Raw genomic sequence first — 13,115 nt, forward strand, 5'->3', positions numbered from 1 at the left:
TAACGCAAAAAACCATTTCAGCAGCCCCACAATATTTCCAGTATGGCTTGCTTGTGAATCCCTATTACAAACCTATGGTAATTGTATTGCATGTGGTTTTGCCCAGTTTTTCAAAAAGGGTGTTAAAGCATCAAAGATAGCTTGCTTCAGGTCCCTGAGTCACAGCTACTGAGAGTCCCTGAGGCCATGGGGTCTGAACTAATGTTTATCACTGCATAAGGATATGACATCCATCTTGATTTTCACTGAATACAGAGTTTTGGAAAATCATTTGACAGGACGTTAGGCAAGAACTGCTCTACTCAGACATCTCAGTTCGTGATTCTGGGTAGCACAGAAGTGCCAAAACGCATTGGTTTTCAGTTGCTGTTATGCATATATGGTTTTGACAACGAAGGCATTATTGTATCAGATTCATTCAAGTATCATAATTAGGTGCCTCATCACTTTACAAAAATTATGTCCTATCAATAACTGTAATGACAGCAAGATATCATATGGGATATCTGTAGAAAGATATGCGTTTTAGATGTTTAAACATAATCTGATATATTTACAGCCTGTGGTAATTATTGTTATGCTTTTTTTCAGGGGAAGTAACTGACAGCACTTATTGTAGCTTGACTGTCCTGCAGCCTCCAGGTAGGTCCTTGCTATAGTTTGACAACTGGAACTGTTCTTGAGTCTTGCCTAGCATAAGGGAATTTTTGGAGGAAGGTTTCTCATTGATGATACTCACAGGAAACTGCTACTCAGAAAGGACTAGGCAACTACTAGTTTATCAGAGAAACCTTTGAAAGCTATGACTAACGGTACTGAAAACTTACATTTAGAAACACATACATGAGAAAGTTGCAAGTTGGTTTTATATTGCATGGAAGATTTTATGGAGTGCTTAATGTAGCACCTATTACTACATGTTCTCCTCTTCATTTTAGCACCATTAAATCAGCAAGACTGCAGCAAATAGCTCAGATACTGTCTAGCTAAACTAATACAGTAAATTCCTGGGAAAGCAATATGCCAGAACTTGACACTAGCTAATCATATGGTTTTCAGGGAAACATCCTTTTCATTTCGTACCCAAAATTTCCAATAGCAAGATGTAGCCAACTTACAGGTATAGCAAAAAATGCTTGAACTAGCACTATTAAGAAATTATTGCTTGTAAAGGCTGAGTATAACTGCTTTCCAATTAAAACAAATTGTTTTAATTTTAAATATAATTCGTCTGTGTTAGTAATGAAAATAGATTAATAGAACACAAGCTGAGTGCTTAAAAGAATCTGAGGGAGTCTTTCAGCCCACGTGGGAAATAAAACATTCTTATGTAAAAGTTGTTATTCCTGAGTTAGGGCATTACTAGAACTGAGTAATGTAGGTTATACTTGGTATGGAAGCAGCAGAAATCAGTAGAAATCATGGTGCTCAAAAGTGGTTTAACATTCAGGGAATAAGTCATTCTTAAAAATAAATTTTCTTTTGTTTAAGCCACTATGTAGAACTGGCATTGAGATGGGACAGTTCTAGACGATTTAAATCAAACATATTTCATACCATATGAAGAAAGCGCAACGATGTAGGCCCTGCATCTCTTCTGCACACAAATTCCTGTAAATCAAAGCCTTGACTGATGCTTTTTGTGGAGATTAGCCTTCAACAATCCAAGTAAATTCAAAAGCTTGATACCTCATTCAATATCCTTTTTCATTTTGTTCTTGTGTTTATATGTTATCTCACATCTACTTGAAAATGCAAAGACTATCTTTTTCCTATTACTATATTCTTTATATATTCTATATTCTTTAGTGGTTTAAATTCTAGGAGCTAGAAATGGGAACATGAAAGAAGCATATGGATGCTAAGAATTTCTGTTTGCCTTGTAGCATCAAAATCTTTTCAAGCAATTCAATAGTGGTGAACCCACAACATATGGATTATGAAATACATGTCATATATGTACATATATGTACATATACTATTTCTACAGTGGGCAACTTTAGAAGTTGTATGTGCTATCAATGTCTTAGAAGTTGTAACTGCCATTAAAATGTCAACCAAGTCACAATGGTCAAGTTTTTCCCAGATCCTTGTTAGGTTACCAAATCCTGATTAGAAATGGATATGCAGGAAGTTAGTTAATTTTTAAAAACTCTGAAGACTTACTGATTTTTACTGATTTCAGGATGATACAAGAATTCATAGATATTTACATTTTCAGAGATGGCAGCACTCTAGGAAGAGCTGTGTATTTTGTACCCTGTAAAGGAAAGAAATTGGGAGCTGTGCTTCCCAGCCAATTTCTTTCACTGGAAACTCCTGGGCTCTCAGCACCTTTTGCTGAAAAGCAGCCTCTTACTTAACTTTACTTACTTAAGTTACAAAATCTTGCTATGTACAAACTTCCATACCCGTTGTAGTGTTGCAGTTAATTAAAAAAATAGAAAAGATCTGTGTTCCTTACGTCTGGAAGTGTCCAATGCTTTTACCCATAGAATTCTTCAAAGAAACTGGTACTGGTTTTGTCCATGGCATTGCACATGCTGGGTTATATGGTATCCCAAACTCTGTGGACTGGGAACGAAAAAAGTAGTCTGGGCTACTTTTCATGCTTAATGCCCAGTAAATGTTAATGTATGATATAATTACTTTGTGTCCAGTTTAATTAGTCATTCTGCTCTCTGCATCATATATCATTGATTTCTCATAAGCTAGAAGTGTAATTCACTCAGCAGCCAAAGGTTTGCTACTAAGGATTTTTAACGTTCCGCCAGATGGTTTCTGATAAATTCTGAAAAAACCCCAACCTTACATACAGGTTTAACCTTAAACACAAGTCTTCTCATTTTATCCCCAAGTTAAGCGCAGGTCAGTGGCATACATTTCTGCAGTCTTGACAGATGCAGTAGGTGATTCCTACACAAACTAAGTAGAGGCAGTATTTGCACAGATAGCTATCAAGTAAAACAAAATAAGCCTCCATTTCATTACTGAATGCAGTGCAATAAGCACATCCAGCCTCTGAACAGAAACACATTTCTTCTGGTATTTCAGCCCTAGAACATATTGAAGGATCCACATTGCCAAATAAAGTAAGTTGAAAAACCGTGTGTAATGAGAAGCAGGATATTATCCTGTTCATCACTTTTATGGGGTCACATGCCTTCTAATGTTAAAGCTGGATCATATAGCACTTTAGTCACACAATGAGTAAGTAAACACTGAATCGCCTCTTTTCCTGTCCCTGCTCCTTCCTCCCTGACCCTCAGAGGAACAGTGGAAAGAGCAAAAGAAAGGGAAAAAAGACAACTTACGTTTGCTAGGATTTAGCTTCTGGCAAGAGACATTATAAGGAATTCATTTCCTGGCACATAATTTACGTGTCCAGTCCTCCCTCCCACTCCTTTTTTTTCTCCCACCCTTCCCCCCTATTCCCGCTCCAAGCTGTCTTCTCGCTCCACAGCGTTTGCCGCAGCTTCCTGCCGTGTGTTTGCTTTCTATTTTCATATCCATGGGAAAGGAATCTGCTCTAGCACAAGGCTGCTGTCCTGCTTGTGCCTATGCCGGCTGCTGCTGCCACCTTTAGCTTAGGCCACAGGTATTTGGACTTCATTAAGTGATGGTGAAGCATAGAGCAAATGACAGTCATTAAATTTTAGCAGGGTCAGCTGGAGAAATCTCCTGTTCTCTTTGAGGTTTTTGCTTTCTGCTAGCAAGCTCCAGACAAAATAAAATAATTTTCAATTTTAAATATTTAATCCAAATCGTGTTTTAGGGGTTTATTTTGGGGAGAAGACAGTCATGTCCCTCTTGCTCATTAAAGGGCTCTCTGTTGTGTATCTTTGATGCTGCTTTGGGCAGCTCTGCTACTTTGATCCTCTTAGAAATAGGCTCATTACAACATCCACCTCGCAGAGTAACACTTCAAAGAGCTTTGCGAAGGACAAAGGGAGGAATTTAGAAACAGAGCCAAGTGGCTCTCAAGTATCTTGACTAAATTAACTTTGTATTAAGAGTTACTGGCCCAGTTGCAATTTTGAGAGGAGGAAACAAAGAAGTAACTCTGTGTGCTTCTTTCATGCATTTTATATCAAATTAATAAACACACTTGAAATCTTCTAGGATTCTCTGCCATAACTTCTGCTAAACTAAGCAGACACCACAGTTGTCACATCAAAGTTATAGTTGCTTTGGAGTTGTTAAAAAGGTGGATTGACATTACTACTTGATTTGTATTGTCAGAATCATAGAGACAACATTAATCAACCAGTGAGATTAAGAGAGGAAATAGGCAGTTCTCAAAATCATTATCTCCAGAAACAGCAGTAACCACGTACGTTTTCAACACTCAAATCTATCATAGCTGTAATTATTAGTATTATTGGTCATTCTCCAATCTAATTTCATTACTTCTAACATGTTTGACTTAGGACTTCAGTTAGGAAGTCATTACCATTACAATGTATTATTTGTACTACGTGCTTTCAGCACAAATCACAGTGCTAGGTACTGTACAAATACAAGCTACTTAGGTGTCCTTGTCCCAGAGACACTGCGATGCCAATTAGAGAGCTCAGGCCAATACCCTGAGTGTCATAGTCGTGCTGCCTAGCAGGAGTGGGCAAAGCAGTCTAGCCATTGTGCATGACTATGAGCTTCACCCTCAGCTCATATTGCCATAATCCCTGCCATGAGAAGGGTTTTTTCCTTTTGAAATATCAGATGACCCTAGTTTAAGTAGTAGTGATTCTTGACATAAACCCTTTGCATGTGCTGTAAGTCAAATGCAGATATCATTCATTACTCAGACCACTGGAATAGCCCTTGAAAACATGTATATTGATCCATCTCAAAGACAGCACAAGGACAAGACGAGTTCACTTGAAAGTTGATTTTATTATTTATTCTATTTATTCTGCCTTTTGAACACCTTCACCAGAAGGTTTTCTGAACAAATCAGAGCATCATTTGTCTGAGGTCCCAGTGACACAATATAATCCTGGCAATACTTAGTTAGGCTCAAGTCATTCTTAGTTTAGAAAATTCCCCTTTAACTAGCAGGTGTTTTACAGCACCTACTATTACAACGCAAGTTGTGCCTTCTACTGTGAAAGTATAGTAAGCATGGAATAAACAGAGAAAAACCACCAGGAAGCCTGCACCTCTTAGGTGCCAGGATGGAGAGTGCAGATGGCTGCTATTCATCAGGCCTAGACCACGTTCATTATGTGATTTATTGCTCCACAAGAACTGTCATAGTCCCTTGCCCACACATACTTCTTCTCTATCTTCCTAGCAATCCTTAAAATGTACTCACGTGTCTCCTTGAACCATTAATTTCCCTCTTGCAGAGAGTTATCAGTGAATTTAATCAATGAGCTATGATTTTACTGGGAAAAAAAGAGATAGAGCTGTATAAACTTTTGCTAATACACAAAATTTCTTTCAAAATAAAGAAAATCAGAGTTTATATACATTTGGTCTACCCACATGTATTCTTTGTGAAGTGTGAATTCAGTGCTAATATAATTTCAAATTCTTCTTCATCTTGGTTCAACAGGACTCCCCAGATTTCCAGTCTGGTAAAGGAAAACAGAGAACAAAAACATGACTTGGATTGATCCCTAACATGACTAAATTTGAGGTAGAGCATTTGGGGACCAACAATGAAGCTATTCGTTGGCTTATTCATTCCACTTATTGAGGAATCTACTTCCCAGCCACTCTAGCCCATATCAGCCTACCCAATTGAAAGATACGGTGATCAATCAACTGCTTCAATTTTGTGAACAATTTGTTCTCTGCTGTTAAACGTGTTAAATTGGAGATGAAGCATCACTACCATTTCACTCTTAATATGTCCTATAGCTGCAGCATTCTCCCCAGCAGCAACTCTCACTCTCTGTTTCCCATCTTCCAAGTTATCATTTAAATCTTTAATCTAAGATTCTAAAGAAAATATTGACATGCTGTATATTTCATTTGCAACCTGTATTGCAAATTGCACCTAACTCCATAAGCACTTCTTTCATATTTTCTGCTAGTTCTTCTGTCCATTATTTGATATTCTATTCTCATAGGATTTCTTGCAAATAATCATGTGAGATAGCCATCTGTGTAGCTGCATTACATTCCTTATATCCTTCTTGTGGTAGTTAAAGTAATCACATAGTGATTGCTCTACTGAGATGTCCGTTCTTAGAAGTAAATTCTGGGACATATGTAATCAGTCTGCTCTTTAAATTTTGTCTGTGAAACCCAAATACGCTTTGCAAGTGTTGTCTTAATTCTGTTAAATTCTGTTCAGCCCTGATTATTCTGAGGAGTGTAGCTTTTTTCCCACCCAGTGCAATAGGTAGAGGGTCCACTTGTTTACTCATCATTACTTCAAAGTACATCACTGTTTTGGAACAGTTTGGATCTCTCCTCCAAGCCCCTTGAACCAGGCAGAAGTTTCAGTTTCATCTCTTCCCAGTATGGCTGATATGTAGTGCTTCTAGCTCTCCTTAGGCTGGAATGATAGCTCACCCTAAAGTTCTCCTCGTCCGTTTTACAAGTCCAGCAATGAAATAAAAGTTCTTTCCAGCATCGTCTGATTTGACAATTGGGACAACACCCAATGAGTAGAACATCATTAGCTTAGTAAGAGACAGGGAGAAATCCTGTCCATTTCATAAATAAGAAAGCTACAATAAAGAGGGCTGCGAGTCGGTCTCCGCTGATGGTCTGCCCAGCCTACCTGGAGATTACTTTAGGATGGAGTTAGAGTTGCTGCTGTTTTGGGACCCTGGCGAGTTACGTTCTGTCCTGGACATGATACCTCAACGTGATACTTGAATGTTCTTCTGTATTTTTCTCTTTAATGCAAACCATGTTAAAATCAGCCTTCTTTCTGATCAATCACAGCCTTCCCTTCAGAAGGCTGCTTAACCTTTACACGTCAGTGACAAGTCTGGAGAATCTGCCTGGCATAGGCAGAACCCGTACTAGAAGTTAGGAGTGTAAGAGTGCAGGCACCTGCAGTGTAACCTAGTTATGTCTGTATATACATGCAGCTTAGGTCCTTGCATGTTGAGTAAATGGGAAGACCTTGATTTGTCCACGTTAGTCTTGCTTTGGACATTGATTACTGCCATGTCTGGAAGATAAGGCATCCGTATAAAGAGATTAATCTATCTTCTTTCTTCAAACAGCAGAAATGTCTACCACATGCTGCATGGACTCTGGGATCAAGTCTTCCCTTCAGGAGAATTGTCTTTAGGTAAAGTAGCAGTTCTCTGTTCCTAGTGTACTTGATCTCTGAAGATTTTTTCCCAAAGCAAAGACGAGGCTATAATGCAATTTCCTAAAACTTTCCCACTCTTATTCTGTCACTGGCCAGAGAGATTATGGGCACTGACAGCAAGTCTCAGCAGCAATATTTTCTTCACCAGTATATCACTGACAGAGCCAAACGGCTCAAGCAGTGACAGGGCCCTTTCATAACTGCAGTTATTCCTCACTATTTCATTCACATTTCTGTTGGCATGGGCATGCTGTCAACATTGTGGTTTTGATATAGCAGGGCCCTAACACAGTGATCGTTATGACGTTCTTTTATGTAGAAAGGTATTCCTTTCTCTGACTGTGCCTAAGCAAAGCTGGAAAGCTTGAGAAATTCTTCCACTCTTGAACTGAACTTTGTCATTTCTGTCTCTATGTATCTATGGTGTACCTTTTCTCAGAAACTCAGAAGTGTTTGAACAGAATACTTGCTGACCACTTGCCTTGAGGAAATAAACTTTTGTAACTAAATTCCTGGAAAAAGCTCTTTTAGGGCAGTTGGAGGTTTACTGTCCTGATGGGCTACATACTGTCTTGAGGGCGATTCTTTCAAAGTTAGCTCTTCCTCTAGATTTCTCACCATTTTTAACACAGTTGACCTTAAAGGCAATGAAATATTGGTTTCAATTCACATCTTAGCTCTTCTCAGTTCTTCCCCCAAAAGTAGACCCTAATCTATATTTCAGCTTCCTTTTAATATCTCTTTCAGGTATAGCCTCATGGAGAAATAGACTGAATTTTACAACGTTGTTAGCATACCCAAAGAAACATCCACGCCCAGTACATGAGGAAACCCAAATTTTACTGATCACATTGGTTGGCTTGTAATGTTCAAAAGCTATCTGCCATGTCCAAGCAAATAAGATTTTTCTTGGAAATATTAGGTCTTGTATTTCACTATCTATTCCATTCTCCTACTTCTCTATCTATTTCACTGTCTACTGAAGAGGATCCTGTTAGGACAAATCATACTGTGTTTTAAAATCTGCTTACTAGAAAGCCGAGTTTAATGCTTGTACAATTTTATTCTATCCTATTTTGAGCAACGTAGCAGCCTCTGTAACATATTCAAAAGCAGCTAGTAGTGGCTTATATTGCATTATTAACAAATCCCCTGATTTGCTGGGAAACTTGATCACATATGAGTTTTTGAAAAAGTATGTTATTTGCAGCTGCTGTCCTTTGGACAACTTTTCTTCCCCTTCAGTCCCTCTTGTAAAGATGGGTAGATTCTTCAGACATAGCTGCTTTAATTGTGAAGCTCCCTTACCAGCACTATAAGTACATCTAATTCATCATGCAGTGTCCTGGAATGTCATCCTTCTACAACATATAAATATATTTCTATTTTTAAGACAATTTATCACTTCCATATAAGGAAAAATTAAATCCTGACACATTTCTCGAAATTGTGACATATCTCTGGAAGACTGTTGCCTAACTACACTTTTCAGTTCATAGTAAGCTTCTCTCTCAAAATCTTAGGTTTATCAACTTCTGCAATTTTCAAAAGCTCAAAGGAATTCATAGCGATAGGTGTATATTTATGAACTTGGACTGCTTTCTCATGGGAATGTAGTTTATCTATTTGTTTAGTTTCTGAGGAAAAAACCCCACTTGTTTTTATCAGGGAAGCTAACAAATCGGAGGCAACTGTAAAAGAGAAATAATGGAAAGGGCTGACAAAGTGGGACTGGAGGGAAAGGAATGTGCTAGACTTTTTTCTGTCTTTAGTGACAGTTAGTCCTCATTTTACCCCAAAACTATTACTCATGTTTTCACGGGGAACTACATTCCCTTGTTCCTTTATGGCAGAAATAAAACCCAAATGATCTTCCAAGAAAAAGACTAAAAGGTACATTTTTTTTCTTTGATAAAATGTCATTCTAAAGGCCTCTAGATAAATAGATATCATAAGCAACCTAATATTTCTTGCATTGTGTGCAGGCTAGTTTCTAAATGGACTAGATGATCGTTGTAGGTCCCTTCCATCTGAACTATTCTATTCTAAAATATCTTGAGAGTTGATACCATATAACAGTATCTAGGTACTTGTGTTTACTATAGACTTCTGTAGCAGTAGCAGATAGATTCGTTTCCAGTCCATACCTTTTATAGTTTTCCACAGTAGAAAGACATTTTTTGCTTGTCTTAATTGCACACATTTAATAGAAAAAGGCTCTATTTTAAAAAACATATTTTAACACTTATTAGTTTAAGAAGCAGCATATTGAAGTATTTATTTTTACTGACAACAAAGTCAAAATTAATCCTTTGGCAGGATGACAGATTCCACTTACAAATGTATTCTGAAACTTCTGTATGGATTTCTCTAAGGTATTTACTGCAATTATCAATTGTATTTCCTAATCTATGGATCATTTGAACATCTAAGGCAAATGAACCTAGACAGATCCATAAAAATGGAATTTTAAAATTATATCTGCAGCGTGGGCTTATCAAGATTATATACACAGAGTGAATGCATTGTGCTTAGCTGGCTATTTTCTCAATACAAGAACACAGGTAAGCATCTCATGGTTGATGTAAATCGTGTATAAATATAGACTTCTCTAGTAATTAAAAATTAATTTTTGTCTATGAATTCATGATTTTTTTGTGTTCATGCAGCTTGGGACAGGCAGCGAGTTGTTAACCTGCTAAGGTATGTGAAATGGGATAGCTTACATCATCTGGGGTTACTGTGCTATTTGCATGGTCATTACGGAACGGATGAGATAGTCGAGCTTGACGAGACGGTACCCTCTGTGGCTGGTGCTGCTGCCGCCTGTAAGACCTCCGGGTTCCTCGGGCTACTATGGGGTCAACAGAGCAATCACTGTGCCAGGCACTAGACAAAAAGTCAGACAGCTTCTTTCTGCAAGATGAAAAATGAGATGGCAGAGTTCAGTGATTAAGGCAGTGGTCAAAGAGATTAATGTGATCAAACTGAGACACTAAACTGACCAGACATAATTCACAAACTAGTATTACTCCACATAACATGACAAAGTGCTCTGGCCCAGGGAGATCTATTTTTGATGTACTGGCATCTGAACAAGAAAACTGGAATTAATAGTCACATAATTTGTTTCCCACTCCCACCCCTCTTAAATTATTGGACAGGGCTCATGGGAGAGCACAGAGGCTTAATGCCAAGGCTGATGAAAACTGACCCATTTCAGTTTGCATGTGACTGGCAAGATGAATTTTAGAGAAACTGTGGCAAAAAGCCTCGCGTTTCCACTGATGAATGCTCTACAATTGATCTCTCAAAGACAGCAGATGGGAAACAGAGTGAAGCTTTTATAATACAGTGGAACAGAGAGGGACATTTCCAAACCAAATAAATAAAAAGATGAAAGCATAACAAAGAGCACCTTTATAACTGTGGGTAACAAAGGGCTACGAACTCAGCTATCAAAATGAAGCTTTCTTTTTCTATCTTTTTGCAATCGCCAGCACTGTTATCAGCCATACAGCAAACGGCACCTCACTATATGCAAAGCAAATTCGCACCTGATCTACACATTGACTGCAAGTACATTGGTAGAACGAGACATAAGATTTTTTTTATCAATTTAATGAAAGCATGAGGTAAATACTTTACACTGGGTTTGAGGTATTGATATATTCCTTTTTCTAACATTATGTAGAAACTAAATTGATCTCATCAGTGTTAAAAGTGTGATTTAGAGTCGTCTCTGAGCAATGTGTACATAGCCTTCTTCTAGCAGCTTCAGTCTCAAAACTATATAATTATTATTGCTGAAGGCTGGGCACGAGCTAATATGCTCTGCCTCCACAATTTCTGGACTGAAACTGTTGCTGAGGGAACAGATTTATCTTTTTCTATCTGCATAAATCTGATACAAACTAATTATATTGGGGTTTACATCAGCTTAGCTAAATTGGTTCATAATTTAAATCAATGCAAGATGTTAGAAGTGGTCCTAGGTTTCAGAAACAAAGGTTTCTTACAGTGTTTGCTCATGGCCATGGAGCAGCAGCCTAGGTATGGAAGGCCACTATACTTACAAGTGACCATTGTGAATTAAACTCAGGTGAAAACAACTCAAAAATGCTGTCCGTAATTTGCTAAGTCTCATTTGCACAAGGATAACAATATTTTTCTGAAGTGGTACCATGTTACTGCTATACTGTTGGTTGTCAGCCAACAAATTGTTTGTTGCCTTTTTTTTTTTTTCTTTCCTCCTAAAAAGCAGGTTTTTAATGGCGGTTCCTGCCTGGAAGTTCTTGTCCTTTAGACAAAATGGTGTCTTCTTTCTCTCCTTAGCAGGTACAGCTGCAAATACTGTTCACTAACTGAACTAAAGTATTTTCCAGGCAAGATGACAGGTATGTAGATGGTACGAGCTGGCAATTAGCAGGTATTAGCTGGCAATACCTGAAGTGGTTTCAAAGGGTCAGTTGTGAAATAATTTGCAGGCAAGCGACCTCTCTGTATGTGTGTGTGTCTATATGATATTTTCTTTCCGGTAGACCCATTGTTCTGCCCACCTTATGTAGCTGCATTTGCGACATACAATGTAATATTCCATTTCTCACCAGTTTAAACGTGGGCTCAGCCCTGCACTAACCATGGCCATATAGCTGCCAGGCAGCTCACAGACAGACTGAACTCAGGCTTTTTTAAAGCCCAGTCAGACAGCACTCACATGGGCTGCAAAACTCTATATAGGATTTAACCTTCATTATGTCAAAGGGGCCTTTGAATATTCATTTCTTTTCAGAAATAACGGTTCTGAAAGTTCCCAGCATTGGCTATATGGTAACATTTTGCTCCCAGTAGTCTCACCTATAAGGACGAAGGTCAGGATTGAGTGGATGAGTTGATTGTAGCACAATGTAATGTCTACTGGCCTATTTTTACCCTCAGAAGGAGCTAGAACCCTCTATTCCCATTTTATATTCATTTATGCCTATTTGCTAAGTAATTCTTTTCTTCTTCATCTTTCTATACCCTGACACCTTAATCTTGCTGACATCTTACAATAGTTAATGAGAAACAGCTCCCTGTCTTTTCGTTGCTTGCTTTCCCTTTCTTAACACTAAGGCATCGGATGATAGTTTACTTTGCAAGACTTGAAAATGTTGTGTTGTACTTCTCTTTTGAAGAATACATATATATTAACAGGGCTCAAACCAAGAGCAATAATGACAGCCTTATAAACATGATTACTAGCTGAGACACAAGTACAGACACTCTCTTGAATATATTACCCAGGTATTATTGTCAGCTCCAGACCTGAAAGCAATTTCCATATTTTATAGACAAAAACATGACACCTAGCTCTAGGAGAAGCACAACCGATGCAATATCTTTGGAAACACAATACTTCTTCTAAATAACACTGTTTCAGGGATATCTATAAACTCTCTGTCGTGAGGGTATTTCACTAATTCCAGTTCCTTTAAAGTCTATCATCTATTTAAGACATGCAGATACTTTTAACAAGCAAGATCTCTGGCTCTCAAGAGACAAGGTGTTCTGAGAAAACAATCAATCAAACTCTGTTAAGCTAGTGCTCAAGACCTTATGTAATTAACATTGAAAGAAAAACAAAACCAACAGGGGGTTGAATGTTCTTAATATATTTTCAAAAATCTGGATAAGAAAATCCAGGTGGCTGGATAAACCATAAACTACTGTTTATGCTATTAATGTGAAAGAAAGAATTAGCAAGTGGGCAGGTTGCACTCATGGCACTCTCAACAGAGTCGGCTGTGTGGGTGTCTTCCTCGGTTTCTCTCCGTGTGCTGAAATCACG

At 38.1% G+C, this 13,115-nt stretch overlaps 1 long non-coding RNA gene across 1 annotated transcript in view; it reads left to right on the forward strand.

The window, feature by feature from the left end:
• Nucleotides 1-591: 591 nt before the first annotated feature.
• LOC127015671 (uncharacterized) overlaps nucleotides 592-13,115 on the forward strand; it is a 35,226-nt gene continuing 22,702 nt past the window's right edge. The window contains exons 1-3 of the long non-coding RNA XR_007766361.1: nucleotides 592-642; nucleotides 9,955-9,988; nucleotides 11,621-11,682. This is a non-coding gene — a long non-coding RNA (uncharacterized LOC127015671). The remainder of the gene's footprint in view (nucleotides 643-9,954; nucleotides 9,989-11,620; nucleotides 11,683-13,115) is intronic.

Source organism: Gymnogyps californianus, chromosome 4, assembly GCF_018139145.2.
Source record: "Gymnogyps californianus isolate 813 chromosome 4, ASM1813914v2, whole genome shotgun sequence".
Taxonomy (NCBI): domain Eukaryota; kingdom Metazoa; phylum Chordata; class Aves; order Accipitriformes; family Cathartidae; genus Gymnogyps; species Gymnogyps californianus.